The 17,824-nt window shown below is 37.7% G+C and overlaps 1 protein-coding gene across 3 annotated transcripts in view; it reads right to left on the bottom strand.

Annotated features, from left to right (window-relative positions):
- The window catches only part of LOC127442441 (CMP-N-acetylneuraminate-beta-1,4-galactoside alpha-2,3-sialyltransferase-like), a 109,694-nt gene extending 93,881 nt beyond the window's left edge, over positions 1-15,813 (bottom strand). For all 3 annotated transcript variants that reach the window (XM_051700493.1, XM_051700492.1, XM_051700491.1), the window contains exon 1: positions 15,663-15,813. The gene's annotated coding sequence lies outside the window, so the exon portion shown is untranslated. The remainder of the gene's footprint in view (positions 1-15,662) is intronic.
- Positions 15,814-17,824: the final 2,011 nt, after the last annotated feature.

Consider the following 17,824-nt stretch of genomic DNA (forward strand, 5'->3'; position numbering starts at 1 on the left):
TAACTCTGCAATAAATTGAATGGCATCTATGCTAATATTATTCTATTTGCTTCCCTTTCTCAACCTCGGGATTCATATCCCAAGGTTACCAGAGCCTGCCAGATCCAGCTCTGTTCCTGCTCAGTGTCGGACTCCACTACGTGATAATGACAAACTACAGCCGGTGCAAGCCACACAACACTTCAGTCTTTTACGATGGACTTCAGAGGATGACCTGATGCCAACTCCAACTGTAAGACATCGGATACTTCATATGCCACTGCCTGAACCTTGGACATAGGATGGACCCCCTGCCGGTTGAACTGCGATGCACCTCATTGATCTCTGCCTGCATCACCTTTGTTTATTGATGGACTACACTCTTGAAATGGAATACATATATTATCAATTAATTGCCAACAACCAACTAACAAAGGACAATTCATCTATGTGAACTTCTGCAGTTAATCCAGGATGGACTTCAAAGACATTAGTCATTAATCTTACAGTTCATACAAAATCTTTGTTTAAACACCAGTCCTTAACACTTACTTAGTTAACAAATTTTAAACCATGACTTGCACTGCACACAAATAACTAATACTGGCATTATATTCATGCTGTTCAGCCAGAGGGGAACTGGCCCCCACAGTGAGCCTGGTTTATCCCAAGGTTATTTTTCTCCAATAACCATCATCTTGTTGAGTTTTGTGTTCCTTGCCACAGACACCTTCGCATTGTTCACTGGGGTTCTAAATACAATTATTATTTAACTATTTAATTAACATTTAATAACATTGTGACTCCGCCAACCCTACTCAATTTTCATTTATATATCTAAGCTTTTTCGCTAGTTGCTCGACATTTTGTTTTATGTTTTGACATTGGGCATCGATAGCATGTCTTCTCGTCAAGGAAAATCAGTCGGCAAGCAAACGCAGCGCGATCAAGTGCACGAGGCGGATAAGATGGAGGAGTCGCTCGCCGCCATGATCGCTTCTACTATGGAGAAACAGCAGCAGTTTATTGAAGCACAGTTTAAATCTTTACAAGACAGACTATATAATATTCAGTCAGAGCTTTCCAGCTGCTCTAATGAGGTGAGAGAACTGTGTGATCGATATTCCAGTCTGAGCAGCCAGGTCGGCAAAGTGGAGAAAAATTACGACAAATCTGCCGCCAGATTGATGACCTTTGAGGAAAAGATGGCTGATTTGGAAGACCGGAGCCGCAGGGATAATATTCATATTATGAATCTCCCGGAAGGCGTGGAAGCCACGAATCTCATGGCATACATCTCGGGATCTCTACCTGTATGGTTCCCTTCGTTGGGAACTGGAGATCATGAGAGTTCATCGCATCGGCCCTTCCAACAACTCTGGCAGGCCTCGCACGGTCATTATGAAGATGCTACGTTATACTGATCTTGATTCAATTCTCTGAGCTTCCAGAAAATCTCCAATCAAGGTGGATGGGAAAGACATCAGATTTGCCACAGACTATAGTGCTTTCACTATCAACCGGCAGCGTTCCTTCATGGAGGTAACTAACAAGTCTCAGAAAATGGGCTTTCAGACTTTTTGATGTACTCCGCACAGCTGAAGATAATGCGAGGTTCGGCTCAGCACATTTTCAAGTCCCCTTTGGAGGTTGAAGACTTTCTGAGTGGTTTGGCCACACAGCAGAATGAAGAAGGGTAAAGTGACATTACTTTAACTGCCCTAGAGGTTTTCCTTCCTCTCTTTCATTTGTTTATTCTTATAGATTGATTGTCTAGCGTAAACGAAATGTCACAATTTGCCTTTTAGTGTAGCTTCTCTGTTGATTTTGTTAATTGCTAATTTTGGTCATTAACATGTTAATAATGAGTGGGGAGCGGTAACATTGTGTCTGCCGCCCTTCTCGGGGTCTCGTTTTCCATAAGGTGGTTAATGGTTCACCCGATTGTTTTTCTTTTTCTTCTGTTATATTTCATTTTTTTTATTATTTTCCTTTTTTAGTGGATGCTCTGTTAGAGATGTTTTCTTTGTGGGTAATTGGGTGTTCTCGTGGGTTGTGGTGACCAGGGTGGGTGGGTATTTCTCCCTTTGTGTAGAGTGTATATTTCTGTGGTGCATTCTGTTTATTGTTTTATGCCCAGTTAATTGTTTTCTTGGTCTCTTTATGTTATTCTATAGCTAATTTATGGCTACAGAAATGCTTCACATAGTTAGCTGGAATGCAAATGGGCTGAATGGTCCCATTAAACGTACTGCCTGTCTGGATTACTTACACAGGCAGCAGGTTGATTTGGCATTTATCCAAGAATCACATTTAAGAAAGTCAGATGTTCAAAGGTTTTCTAACAAGTTTTATTTTGTAGCCGCCTCATCCACATTGGATAGTAAATCAAGGGGTACTTTGATCGTGTTAAAACGAAAGCTTTCGTTTAACATTCTAGAAAGATATAGCTGTGAGGAAGGCAGAGTATCATACATTAAAAGTTATTGCGGGTAAGAATTTTGCATTTATTTCAATTTATGCCCCTTCTCATTTTGATCCAAATTTTCTTCCTGCCCTTACTACAACTTTACTGCGCATACAAGATTGTTTTCTTATCATCGGTGCAGATATGAACGCGGTAGTTGATGTTTCTCTTGATCATTCGTGTATGCAGAATTATCCAACGCAATCTTTATTATCTATTGAATTACGAAGTTTATGTCTGATCTTAGTCTAATTGATGTATATCGCATTTTTCACCCTAAAAAGAGACAGTACACCTTCTACTCTGCCAGATATAAAAGTTATTCAAGGCTGGATTATATTCTTATATTTCATGCTGCATACTCAGAATTACACAGTGTTGATATAAAGTCATGCCCTTTATCTGATCATAGTGTGGTCTCAGCTAAAATCTCTCGTGTCTGCACCTACTAGAGCGTCATGTTGGCGTTTTAATACCACACTGTTACAAAATAAAGATTTCTGTGCAATGCTCAAAAAAGAGTTGAGTTGGTTTACAGAGATAAATGATGGTTCGGTGGACGATCCCCGCTTTCTCTGGGACGCCATCAAGGGTTGCATACAGTCTTCTTTTTCTTTTGCATTCCAATTAAATAAGTCTAGATTGAAGGAAATAGGCACTCTCGAAACAAAATTAAACAGGCTGGAGAATTGTCAGCAAATTTGTCACTCTGAAGATGTTCAGAAAGAAATAAAAGTGATGCGTACAGAACTTAAATCACTGTTACATCATAGAGCTGGGTTTTTAATGCACAAAGTTAGAAGAACTTATTTCTTCAATGGTGCTAAGCCAAGTCACCTTTTAGCTCTTAGATTAAGGAATGGTGAAAAGTATTCAAATATTATGGCAATTCAATCTCCTAATAGCTTGATAAGTGAAACTAAAGGTATAAATAGGGTGTTTAAAGATTTTTATCAGAATTTATATAGGTCGGATTTAGTCTTCAGTAAAACTTTATGCGACAAATTTTTTCAAGATTTAACTCTTACATGTCTCTCGGAAGCAGAGGCTACATCTTTAAATGCTCCTATTTCATTAGATGAGTTAAAGGATGCTCTTGTACGTATGAAGAGGGGTAAGTCTACGGGATGGGATGGAATCCCACCTGAACTATACCTTTCTTTCTGGGATGAGCTGGGACAGCCTTTGTTGAATATGATTCATTATTCTATTCGGGTGGGTTCTTTTAATAATAGTGCTAATATGGCCATTATTACTCTGTTACACAAGCCTAATAAAGACTTGACTCAGTGCGGGAATTATAGACCACTGTCTCTTTTAAACAGTGATGTGAAACTGTTCGCCAAAGTTTTGGCCTCCCGTTTAGATGCATTCATGAATAAATTGGTGCATAACGATCAGACTGGTTTCATTAAATCTCGTCTTGTGGCCGATAATGTTTGCCGGTTATTGCATATTATATACGTGACCAGTGGAATGGACATACCGTGTGCAACTTTGTCTTTAGATGCTGAGAAAGCCTTTGACTGGCTTAAATGGCATTACCTTTGGTCAGTATTGGAGCGCCTTGGTTTAGTCAGAGATTATATTAATATGGCTAAAGTATTATATACCAATCCTTCCACTGTGGTCATGACAGGGGGCATCACCTCTCCAAAATTTTCTAGATTACGTGGGACTCGTCAGGGATGCCCTCTCTCTTGAGCCTCTTGCACAGAAAATTCGTCAACATTCTTTGGTTAGTCCTATCACTTTTAGTAACACTTCTCATAGAATTTCGTTATATGCAGATGACATTCTTTTATATGTTAGTGATACAACTGAGTCTATTCATCATATTTTGTCAGTATTTAACTGTTTTAGCCAATTCTCTGGGTATAAGATTAATTGGAACAAATCTTCATTAATGCACTTAAATACTTCATCCTCTAAGTCGGTTTTGCCATCTTTTATACCGATAGTAACCAGCTTTAGATATTTGGATGTGGATATATTTCCGTCTCTGCACACAATAGCTCTGAAAAATTTCCAGGGTATATATATATATATATATATATATATATATATATATATATATATATATATATATATATATATATACACACAATCGTGTAGAGATGGACTTGACTCGTTGGTCAACACTACCTTTATCTTTACAAGCTCGGATTTCTGTCATCAAAATGGATATTTTGCCTCGTATTAATTTTTTTTCTGCTATGATACCTCGGTCAACACCTTTAGATTTCTGGTCTAAATTGCAAAGATTACTTTCCAAGTTCATATGGAACAGCAAGTCCCCCCGTATAAAGTATTCAACATTACAGCATTGCAACGATGCTGGTGGACTTGCACTTCCGGACTTTAGGCTTTATTATTGGGCTTTTACATTATGACCTCTTACGGTATGGTTGAATCCTGACTCTGCTGTATCTTGGCAACGATTTAATTTAATATGACTTTACCTTATAGACTACAGGATTTGATTTATTGCAACGCTCCGTTGAAGAGTGCGAAACAGCGTTTTAGCCCAATAATAGCATATCTTCTTTCTACCTGGCGGGCGGCTTCAAAGTGTTCCCATGATGACCATAAATGGCATTCTCATTCTCCATTATTCCATAATCGTAGTCTTCTTTCGGATAATTAACCTTTTGTTTTCTCAGACTGGAGTGATAGAGGGATTAATGTTTTGGCTGATGTTTGGGGGGACAATGGTTTACGAATGTTTAATGATCTATGTGCAGTATATAATTTACCAGGCACTTCATTTTTCTTTTATCTGCGCCTGAGATCTGCCATGCGTGCATATGGGGTTCCTTGGGGCTCTAGTATTCCCTGTCTTACTTTGCATAAGTTGCTTACTTCATGTGGAAGTACAAGGGGTATGGTTTCGTCGCTGTACCTGTTGTTTTTGGAGGCTTCTTATAAAAAGTTATCAGTTGTTGACGTTTGGTACAGAGATATTTATGGGATTGGCTCAGAAGACAGTAATGACATATGTTGGGACTCAATATGGGATAACCTCAAACATGTCTCTAAAAACCCTAATCATCAATTGATCCATTTCACTCCCAGGAAGCGTCATTTAATGAAGCTTTCCACTTCTCCTACATGTAACTTTTGCTCAAGTGGGTGCATAGGCACATATATGCACGTTTTGGGATTGCCCTGAAGTCAGCGTGTTTTGGAGACATGTTTCCACGACGCTGAAGGACATTTTGGAGTTTGAGGTATCATGCTGTCTGAGACTTTTGCTTCTAAGTGATGATTCCTCTTACACTCTCTCTTTAACACAGAACGTTGTTTCTCTGTGGACTTACTGCTGCTAAGAAAATGCTTGCCTTGCGCTGGAAACCTCCACAATCTCTAGCGTGGACTCACTGGATGCATTCTTTCTTGGACATTGCGAATATGGAGCTCTCAGTGGCAAATCTTAACATGGCTAGATGCAATTTCAAAAATTATGTCTCATGTTCCTACTTTTATATCTTTTTTTTATTGTATTTGGACTTTGATTTGCACTCTTCTAAGACGATTTATGTATGCTCTGAATGTACTTCTGGGAGATGGGGATGGGGGATATAGTCGCCTTGGGGATGTGGGAGGGTAATCTAGGGAAAAAAGTGTTCAGAATGATGTTAATTTCTTACTTTGATCTCTGTACATTAACATTCTGTAACAATAAAAATTTGATCACAAAAAAAAAACTATTTAATTATTTATTTTGACACAATTTACAATTACACAATGCTGACTCTAAGACTTTATAGATATTACAGTTTCATTTTCTGTAAAGCTGCTTTGAAACGATGTGTTGTGAAAATAGAAATTTATACAAATAAGAATTGCTTGACTTAAGCCATATTTCTTGCAGTTTTTTTAAACAGGCTCATTTACAATGTGGTGAAATACCACTTCCTCCTCTTCTGTAACCCAGTGTCACGTTATTACAAGTATGTTTTAAATTATGTGAAAAAGTGATTTTATAGCACTTTGCATTCTCAACGCACATTATAAGAAAAACGCACTGCACAATAATAGCGAACCAAACTCAAAACACTCCCATGATGGAGTTTGTGTGGGCTATTCACTATTTGAGAGCTGCACAGTGGGCATGCTTGGACCGTGTGTTGTGAAATTGCAACCTTTTGTGGGGTTTAATAAATCGCACTGGTCCATTTCCGTGATTTCTATTTTATTTTGATTAAACTGCTGTACAGCTCTAAACTTATTGCATGCATTAACTTTCTGCCCTACTTATTATCTATGCGATTTTACATATTGATCGTAAATTATTCAAAAATTCCAAAGTAAATTCAAGTTTTAACGAAATCTTTGTCTCAGCTTATACCTTCAGAATGGCTTATAAGGGCTGAGAAGTGCAAAAATTCAATAAATGTCTCTTTTTCCATACTTGAATTGCTTTTTTGTTGATCTCTCCTCGGCATAGCCATATTTTATATCTCCTCTTCCAGCCACCGGTTATTGAAACATCACCCGGCAAGTTCAAAAAAGCAGGAGATGCAGGTATAATTTTGTTTTGGCGCCAATCTGCCACAATGAAACGTCCAGTACTTCTGTGTGCATGCGACATCAAAGCAAGATGCAGAGCGGCGCACGTGCGCTTACGAGACATCACAAACATAACAACTGCACAACACATATTTCAAATTTGAAATAATTTTGGATCTTTTATGTCAACATAAGGAAAAATATCAAGCATTTTCAAGGAACATTTTCAAAATTCAAGCATATTTCAAACCTTGAAAACTTAACTGTGAAAATCAAGCATTTTCCAAACTTTAAAGACTCTGTACAAACAATGAATTTTGTTTAGGAGCAGTCGTGCCCCCATGTAATTTTTTTTTTTTTTTTTTTTTTTTTTAAAGACAAGAAAATAAAATGTAGCCTAACTTTACTGTGTCACAACATAATAAAATCTGAAAGACAATATATATATGCCTACTTGATAAATGACAAAGCAGCACATTCAGCACATATAGCAGGGCTCAACAGTAAGGATTTTTTCTACTGGCCCAGTCGGGCCAGTGCTTCAGATTTTTACTGGCCCTGCCAAAATTTTCACTGGCCCCAAAACAAAAATGATAAATAGCTGTTTTTACCATCATGGCTTTAAATATGTGTCCAAAGATAATTATTTTTTCATATATTATGTTTTTAAGACAATGTCCCCCCAAACTGAATCACATTTATAATTTGCAAGATATGATTTATGCCTTATGTAATCCCATATAAGCGCTTTACAGATATAAATTCATAAATGCATCATATTAACCTCAGCCGTCCTGCCATTTACACATGAGTTTTTAAGTGAAGAATTCTGTTGTGCAGATGATGGGTTTTCGGTCACCCATTTAGTCATGCTGTCATGCAACTTCTGGCCATGTGTAGTGTATTCACACACGGAATCAAAGATTTAATCACTGAGTTAAAGATGTGATTACTGGCTGAATGTAATAAACATATGAATCCCTGAGAAGAGACTTGCTACCAAATCAGTTGTAACGTGTAATATAAATTAGGGAGATATTAGGCCTAATCTGTGAAATAAGAATGTGTATATAACATGAAATCAGACAACCTAAAGACCAACACAGACTGATGGACAAAAACAAAAAAATACCTGTACGGTCCAGAAATGAGAAATGTAACTGGTGTTTCATGAGGATGATATGAAGTAGACTGTTTTGAATATTCATCTTCACCCTGCAGCTAAACAGCTCTGATAATAATAGCCATAGTGATTTTGCTTCTTTTCATATCAAACGCCATTATAATGTCAAATTAATGATTACATTTTGAAACTAACCTAATTAAATCTATACTTACATTTTGGATACTGAGCAGCTCGTGATTTCCAGGCACGTGTATAACTGGGGATTAACAAAGTTTATTATGTTTCATTTGGCACTTCATCTCTAAAGGCAAATTAATGAGAGAAAATTTGTTTTTTTTACAGTGGGAATAAAACTTGCGCTCTGTGCCTTATTGAGAGCGCATGCACAATAAACAGTCTACGTTGCACAGAGAGATATATGATGATGAGACATATGCATGGAGAGACATGAATTTTCAGTCCTATAGAATGAAACTGTTGATTTTTTTTGTGTTCTAATGTGTGGATTACTGCTTTTCACTAACATGTAAAAACGAAAAATGTGGGGATTTCACGCACTGTGAACACGGAATGTGCGGGGATACTTAAAATGTTGCACAAGACGTGCAATCCCGCTACAAAATTCATTAAGTGGGTTTTTTTCCTTCTATTTTCTACACATTGGTAATAGCTGCTGCTAAGACACTTGCAAAAGAGCGAGGACAGTGCTAGGAGAGTGCGTTTGGTGTCTGCACGATCTTGTGTGTGCACGCAACTGTGCCTTGGCGCGTCCAGTATATTATGCGCTCGCGCATCTTTGCGAGCTCAATAGAAACGCGCTCGTTCGTCGGTTAGAATGCTTGGTTCTCTCAGTGTAATTGTTGTGCCCTCTCACTTGTTTTCTTGCACTAATGTTGCAAATGCAGCACTGGCCCGATCGGGCAAGTGACAGTTCTAGCAACTGGCCCGAATCTCTCTCACACTGGCCCCGGGACATCGGGCAATACTTATTGTCGAGCCCTGTATAGACATCTTCACTGATAAACTTGTGAAAGTGTATAATGTATATTTAATCTCACACTCCATGATGCAACAGCAGATGAGCCCGAACACCCTAGGAATATCTGTCGAACCAAAATGTATTGATAACGCTTTATAATAACTTTGATTAGATATTAGGAAACATTATATATTGCTTAACAGATCAGTTTATGAACATTCAAATATGAATATACAGGGAAATATATATCAAACATTCATAACTATTTGAATGTATTTCAACTTTTGATCCGTTTAGCATTACATTAAAAGGAATAATGCTTGTTAAAATTATTAATGAAATATGCCTTCTTTGAGGTGCACATAAGCTACCTCACATTTGATTTTAGTAGAGATGTCTCTATGCCATGATTTAGGCCTAGTCCTGCTAAGGTGAAGGCTTTGCTCATAAACATTAATTATGTTATATAATATTCACCCAGTAGGCTTAATGTTTTATTAGCTTAAAGTATGGATGTGCAAAACTACATATTTCAAAGTCGACTAGTCGTTTTAGGCAGCCCTGTATAATTAGGCTGCATGTCAGCTAGGGCTGAAACGATTAGTCGACGTTATCGACAACAATTTTCATCGTCATATAATCGCTTGATCTCATTTAACGTAACATGAGATCACATTAAACTCTCACGATGATGCGCAAGAGCAGCACTGCAGCTCACAGCTGACTGAGGAGAGGAAGAATTACACAGCTCACTGTCCAGATGCACTCTAAACTTTCCAAACAGCTTCAGGTGATGAAGATGGCAAAGTATGAGGAAATTATACAAAAATACCAAATATACAGAAGCACTCTTGTTGTGGAATAAGCAGAGCCGGAGCTCTTTAAAGGAAACACCCAGGCGTTACATCTTAAATGCAGTTATATTCAATGCATTATAGCTTTATTAAAGTTCAAATAATACGGAAGCAGATCATGCAAATAACTACAAACTACAAAACTGGCATTTCTCTATAAGGTCAGTGCCTCTTCTTTGAGTTGCGCAAATGTCCCGAGCTAAGGGGGAAGAGATTGAAACTGCACCTGGTTGAGGCACACTCTGGCACAGGGATGCTCATCCCTCGAGTGCACGCGCTTAATGCAGCTAGATTATAACATGATGGCTCGCGACATGTTGAATCATAATATATGTCTGTGATGAGGAGGAGGGTGTGGCCAGGCCGTGAGGGTGCACAGCCATCATTGAATCAGATGATCAGCGGGAGAGCGAGATAAAGGTGGTCCGGAGATGCCAGTTAGTGAAAGAGAGACGCACACGGCTGCGCTGCATGTGTGTGTGTGTTTGTTTATGTTTGTTTTATGTTGAGTTTTGCATTAAACTTTATGTTGACTGTTCAGCCGGTTCCCGCCTCCTCCTTGCCCGTCCTTTTAACTGTTACAGTGTCACTGTGCATTTCTTATTGTGAAGAAAATTGTTCTTGATGGAACCCAGCCAACCCAAATAGATATTATATTAAATGTATGCAATGGTAAAATATTTTTCCAAAATTCTTAGCTCTCACATGTTATTTTAAGGCTAAAGTGAAAATGGAGCACTTTGCATTCACTAAAATCCTTTTTTATTTTTTCGGGAGTTGGCGGGAACCTCCGCAGACAGCGCGCATCACAGTGTTACAAACCTGGTTCAGAAGCAGTTAATCTTCACGTGCTCTGCAGAGTACGCAGTGTGGATACGGTCGGTGATTAATTGAATGAGACACTCAAATGCGCCGTCCATTCCCTTATTTGGACGGTAAAATGTGATTGGAATTTAAAGTGCACAGTAATCGCAGTTATCTTAAATAACTACGGTCAGATGATTATTTAATTATCGTGACAGGTCTACACAGCACAAAACCTGAATTAAAACTGAGATGATTTAACAGAGATGGGTCACTTCTATTAAAATGAAAAATGAGGAAAAAAAATGGGAGAAACTGGAACGCTCAACAGTCAATGGATGTAGAAAGGAAGTCCCGACTTACAGATAAAAGAGCCAATCTCCTTTTAGATACAGAAGCCTGTCAATCGCCTATCAATTAACTCAAGAACAGGCATGCACATTAGCTAAATTATCGTAATTTGAGGTAAAGAAGCACAATTTTTGATACCAGTGTTGTCAGATTTGACTGCTGATTTGAAAATAATGTTCTTTAATTGTAATCTTGACTAACCGTTTTGGAGATTTCAGTCTTTCCCCATTCAAGTAGATAGGAGTTGCTCTTGTATACTGCTTGTTTACATAGAAAAATAGCAGCCCGAGAGCATTCCAAAGATGGCTGCCCAGTGGTCCGTCTTGCTAGAAAGACTTTAATTAAACCGATAATTTTCTACTTTGAAGCACTATTGAGAATGTCAAACATCACAGCACCAATGTTCCAAACAGTACTGACAGGGAAAAGACGAGAAAACATAATGTGTGCCATTACTGTAGCAACATCATAACTGGTAATTTGACAGAAAGGACAGATTCAAATTGAACTATATAATGGGAAGGAAATAATGAAGGTAGTTTTATGTGTCACTGTTTTTTGTTTTTTATTTTCATAACAAAATGCTATAGTTTATTTTATAGAACAATGACATTGACCTACTCACTGGCTAGCCATCCATAGTCTAACCTGTTGTATACTTAAAAATGAATAAAATAAAATAAAAATCAAGGTCTTTAAAGCCTGGACATCCATGAATTATAGACCAAGCTCTCAGTTTTCCTCCTGTGTAAAATAACACAGAATGCTAACCCTATCCTAATGCTCTTTGATTGTAGGGAATAATCTGGTTTTGTTTGCAATAGGGCTGGGCAAAACAATCGATTTTTCGATTAATTGTTGTTGTTTTTTTATTTGGCCGATTCAATATCGATTCTGAAAAGCAGAGGATCGATCTTTGTGTACTGGGTCTGATTAACGTGAATCCTGCAGCCCAGGGGTCCACAACTCCCAGGCAGTCCAACATCCTTCTGCCCAGTTGACGTTTGCGAGTGGAGCTTTTGTGAGTGGAGCACATCTAATGTGTACAGCGGGAGAAGCGGATGTAAACACGGAGATGGTGTGCAACAGCTAAATCCGTCTGTGTAGCACATGTTGACAGAGTACAACTTTTCCTCGGCTCTGTAGCCAGCAGTTATGTGTGTGTGTGTGTTCCAAGAGTGCTCACGATGTGGATTCATACAAGAATGCTCAAAAATGCTTAAAATCTGTCAAAATACCCATCTGGTGATTTATCAAGGTATGAATGTAAACACAGAGTTATTTCTAAAGTAAAAGTAAACAGTGGGGAAAAAAGGCTGAGTTGTATCAAAATATTTAAATTATAAATGTGTAATTCCAACTCTGTCGCTGTCTAGCATGTAATTTATAATAATAAAACAACAATAACAAGAAAACGAGAAAACCTTTCACTGCTCTTGGCTGGGTTATTTTAGTAGCTTTAAAATTACTCATGTATTATAATCTTACAGTGAAGACCACCAGTAATAAGTAGAATCTTGAATCTGCTGTGTATGTATGTGTGTATATATATATATATATATATATATATATATATATATATACACACACACACACACACACACACACACACAAAACCGGTCAAAAGTTTTGAAACACTTGACTGAAATGTTTCTCATGATCTTAAAAATCTTTTGATCTGAAGGCGAATGCTTAAATGTTTGAAATGAGTTTTGTAGAGAAAAATATAATTGTGCCACCATATTAATTTATTTAATTATAAAACAAAAATGTAATAATAAAAAAAAAAGGTTTTTGAAATTGATGACTTGGACCAAATAATAAAGAAAAGCAGCCAATAAGTGCCCAACATAGATGGGAACTCCTTCAATACTGTTTAAAAAGCATCCCAGGGTGATACCTCAAGAAGTTGGTTGAGAAAATGTCAAGAGTACATGTCTGGAAATTCTAGGCAAAGGGTGAGTACTTTGAAGATGCTAAAATTTAACACAGTTTTGATTTATTTTGGATTTTGTTTAGTCACAACATAATTCCCATAGTTCCATTTATGATATTCCATAGTTTTGATGACTTTACCATTATTATAAAACGTGAAGAAAAAAATTATAATAAAGAATGAGTAAGTGTTTCAAAACTTTTGACCGGTAGTGTATAAAATTTGAGGGGGGTGGTCTACAGGTCTCCCCCTGCTGCTCAGAATCCTGTAGGAAACTCTGCATTCTTATTTATTTTTAAATTGGTGTTCCATGTACAGCTTTAGAAACATCTCTCCAATTAGTAGTACTAAATTTTCAATGTCTAATTAATCGATATTAATCGAATCGAGAATCGAAATCTTGTGAATCGAAATTGAATCGAATCGGGGCATCTGTGTCGATACCCAGCCCTAGTTTGCAATCAGATATTCCAAGAGATGTCTTAAATCAACATTTAAAACATTTCCATTAGAAGCACAGTTCTAAACTTACTAAACTTGATGAAACATTATAATATGCATCATCATTTAATTTAATTGTATGTTCATGTAATATAGCTATATACAATGTTGTTTTAATTAAATGCATAATTTAAGTTATTTTAAAGGTGCTATATGTAATATTTTTACTGTACTAAATCATAAAATGACGATAATATGTCATTAGAGAATTAGGAAACATTGGCTTAAGTTAATAGCTAAGTTGAAATACTGGCTTCTCCAGTAACAACGCTACAGGCAGTATATTCTACTTTGAAGTTTCTATTCTGGGCCGGAATTTCTGTTTATGTTTTGGCCTGCGTGATCCCGCCCACTGCCCACTCACCAATAGTATTTCGACACCCCGGGTTGCCAGATTTGAACAAGTTAGCCATGAAGCCAGCAAACGAACTGGATCAGAGATAACAGATTCCACCCGACCTAAAAAGCCTCACCATCCGTCTAAAAACCACCATGACCAGAGGCGAAGTAAAACAAGGATAAATATTGGAGATGCCTTTGGAAGATGGAGACAGCTGAAAGCACAGAAATCCTTTAAAACGGATGCCGAGTTGGCTAATTCTGGCAACCGGCATGAGCTTCAAGTCTGGAGCGGGGCAGACAACTCTCCAATATTTTGAATTTGGACTGCAGTACCCATTTCAAACACTTGTTGTCAATCTTACATATAGCACCTTTAATTATTCAAACTTAAATTTGTTTTTATTGCTCTTACTGAATGTTCAATCATGCTCATGTTTACGTTTATTAATAAAGATCACTTTTAGGCTATGGGGGAAAAAATGCTTTTACGAGTTGCATTAAAATGGGGATTTAAAGTATAAAAGTCAGGGGGCCCAAAAATCCTAACAGCGCCCCTGCTTAAAGGAATATTCCAGGCTCAATACAAGTTAAGCTTAATCAACAGCGTTTGTGACATAATGCGATGCCATGACGGTGTAATGTCAACAAACCCTAAAATGACCATTTATGCAATTTTACAGCTCAAATAACACACAACAGAAGAATTAATGTAGGTGATTTATACAATTATAACCTTCCCATTTCTATCATTAAGCCCCATTCACTTCCATTGTAAATGCCTCACTGTAACTTCGATTTTTGTAAATAAAAGGAGGGGCGAGTTGAAATTAATTTTGTTGTAATAAACATTATGCCACAAATGCTGTCAGTTGAGCTAAACTTGTATTGAACCCGGCATATTTCTTTAAAACACATCTCGCTGTCACGTGCGCCTCTCCATTCTCTCCAGAGCTAAAAATACTAAAACTAACGCAACGGAGACCAATAACTGGAAAGGTTTTTCAGAAACACTTTTCCGTTTACTTTGAAATCTATGATAGATGGCACTGCCACTGTTAAATGCAAGCTGCATATATGGTTAGATTATGTTTTTATTCTGGTGTTTTTAAGGTCTTCGTGAGTTTTGATCGTGTGTCAGATGAAATAATTTTCCTCGCACTGTAGAGGTGCAGCCCTGCTCCAACCACAGCTGACTTGCACCAAGAGTACCCGATGACCACCTCTGATAATGTTTAACTCAGTGCATGCAGACTGAATGCTGTCTAGCTGATAATGTCAGTTCTGTCCCTATAGTGGATATTTGCATTTCTCAGCCTGACCGAGGGCACAGCAGGCTAACGGTTTACCCTCTCCTTTACCTCACACAGACAAACCAACGGGCAGCTATCAAAATATTTACCCAAGCACAACAAACCCGATACATTTCGACACGGAACTCCAGATAAACCCGAGTCAGAAAGGAAGAATTTCTTAGAGAAACCTGACTGAAATACATTTAGAAGATAATTTGATGAAAACGCGGTGGATTAAATGGGCTCAGGGGCCTAAAGCAAAGCAGCCCATTTGCGCTCATTCAGCTAGCGAGCCATACACAAACACAGTCCAGACGGGCTAAACACTCATTCAAAAGCCCTCTAATACTTGCTACTCCTTTAAAAGCATTGCGATATCCCTATATTCAATGCTAGACTCACCGCCGAGTTATTCTGTCTGTCGCAGAATGAACAGAAGCTTTGAGGTAAAACACCCGTCCGGTATTATAACGCTTAAAAATGTACACAATCCGCCCCTTCTCCGGTTTTTCACATTACCTGTCCCGTTCACACCAGTCGCCCAAAGCCTCGGGTTAAAATGTTGTCGGACGCATTTTTTCTTTCCACCCGCCGTTATCGTCCATCACTTTTCGTTAAAAAGTGCGAGGACACTTTAACATCTCCTCACAGAAGCGAGAGTGAAGCTGCGTGTTGGTTTATTTGGAAATCTCCCTCCCCTTTCCATTCGACACCGTTTTGAGTGGGAGGTCTAGATACAGCCTGCACAGCGCTGGCCGTGTGAGCTGACTACTTAGGCGCTGTTTTTTTTTATGTCAACATGCGCTAGACCGACATATTTGACAGCCGCGCCGCGTCGCGCGCAGGAGTGCCGCGTTTATTTTATTTTTTTTTATTTTTTTATTTTTTTTTATTTTTTTTTTGACGCCATGTCCGGTTAAAATGAACGATGGAAATACGTTGCGTTTCGACTATGCTCAAAACATGCTGTCTAGTTTGGCAGCTCACTAGTTTTTGAGACGCAGCTAATTGTTGGCAGCGAAATTATGTTGCATTCTTTTGAGATAGCTAACCTCGTTTTGTTTTGCCTTCAGCAAATCTAGTGGACTGTCACATGTTAAGTGCTTTGAATATACAGTATATAGTGTTATCTGGCAGTTTCATGGCAATGAATGCATCTTTTCATGGACGTTTTGCCTGTCTGTTTCTCATGTGACAGTCTCTCCTCGTCAGCTATTGCATTATATCCTTGCAATTGTGCGCACATGATGGGAGCGTTTTATTACTTGCAAATATATTTGCATCGAATTATTCTTGTGAGATTTATGAAGTGTATCATTAAAAACGAATACAGTTTAGATACTGATCAACAAAAATAATTTAATAAGACACTACAGTGACAGGTACACTGAATAACTCTGAGAGCTGTTGGCGCAATTTGAAAAGTGTTGGCGCATGAGTTCAAGGCATGCATCTTTGAAATGTAATGATAATTTTTGGAGTGTAGAATTCTTTTGAATTTCCTCCTCATCCCTCTTTTGCTTTAAAAAAAAAGCACCAAAAAAAAAATGAGGTTACAATGAGGCACTTACAATGGAAGTGAATGGGGCCAATTTCAGAAATGTGAAGCTTATAATTTTATAAAAGCACTTATATGAACTCTTCTGTTAAAACTCACGTATTATTTGAGCTGTAAAGTTGTTTAAATCGTCATTTTACAGTCCTTTTAGGGTTTGGTGACATTACATCGTCATGACAATGAAGTTGTAAAACTGGACATAACTTTACACTGAAAAGTTTAGTAAGCGATTTCATAACACTAAAATCATGTTAACACGCATACTATATTGTCTCGTGGTTACACTTTTGAAACGGTGAGTATTTTAACATTTACAGATTGGCCCCATTCACTTCCATTGTAAATGCCTCATTGTAACCCAGACCCTTTTTTTTTTTTTTTTTTTTAAGGAAAGGAGTGACACGTCAAATTAAATTATTGTGGTAATCAATATAATGCCTCAAATGCTGTCGATTGAGCTTGTATTGAACCCGGAATATTCCTTTAAGTGCTTAATGTTTGACAGAAAGACAATGACAACATGACACTAATTTATCAGACACATTCTGCACTACAGATAAACAACAATTGATCACAAAAAATAATTGATCCATTATCTCATAAAGTATATTTATTCATTTGGCAGACACTTAAAGTGCCTTTGAGGTGCGTTCTCTGGCAATCTAACCTATGATCTTGTGTTGGTAGCACCACGCTTTCCAGAAAAATAAAGGACAGATTTCACAGTCATATATTACACAGATTTCCACACACACACAAAAGAAAAGAACAATTACAGTAAAACAATTTTAATTGCTTTGTCTTATTTCTGGAAAATGCTGGGGTCTGAATCTTGTAATTTTTGTAATAAATCTGGACTAATAAGTCTACATTATGGCTGCATCTGAATCCTAAGATAGCTGCATGGTTGCCTTTCTGACCTATCAGTCAATGATTTAACAGACAGTGTTTGAGTACGAAGGTACCTCCAGAAACTGGTTTCGGACAGGCTTCCAGGCAGCACTACATCACATCATTGCTAGGATATCAGCATTCATTCAGTCCAACCGAACCACAAAGGACTATTAATCTAGAACAAAATCAAGTGAGTTTTGGCGATAACCATGTGTATATTTAATAACTT

The sequence above is a fragment of the Myxocyprinus asiaticus genome, chromosome 6 (assembly GCF_019703515.2).
Source record: "Myxocyprinus asiaticus isolate MX2 ecotype Aquarium Trade chromosome 6, UBuf_Myxa_2, whole genome shotgun sequence".
Classification (NCBI taxonomy): domain Eukaryota; kingdom Metazoa; phylum Chordata; class Actinopteri; order Cypriniformes; family Catostomidae; genus Myxocyprinus; species Myxocyprinus asiaticus.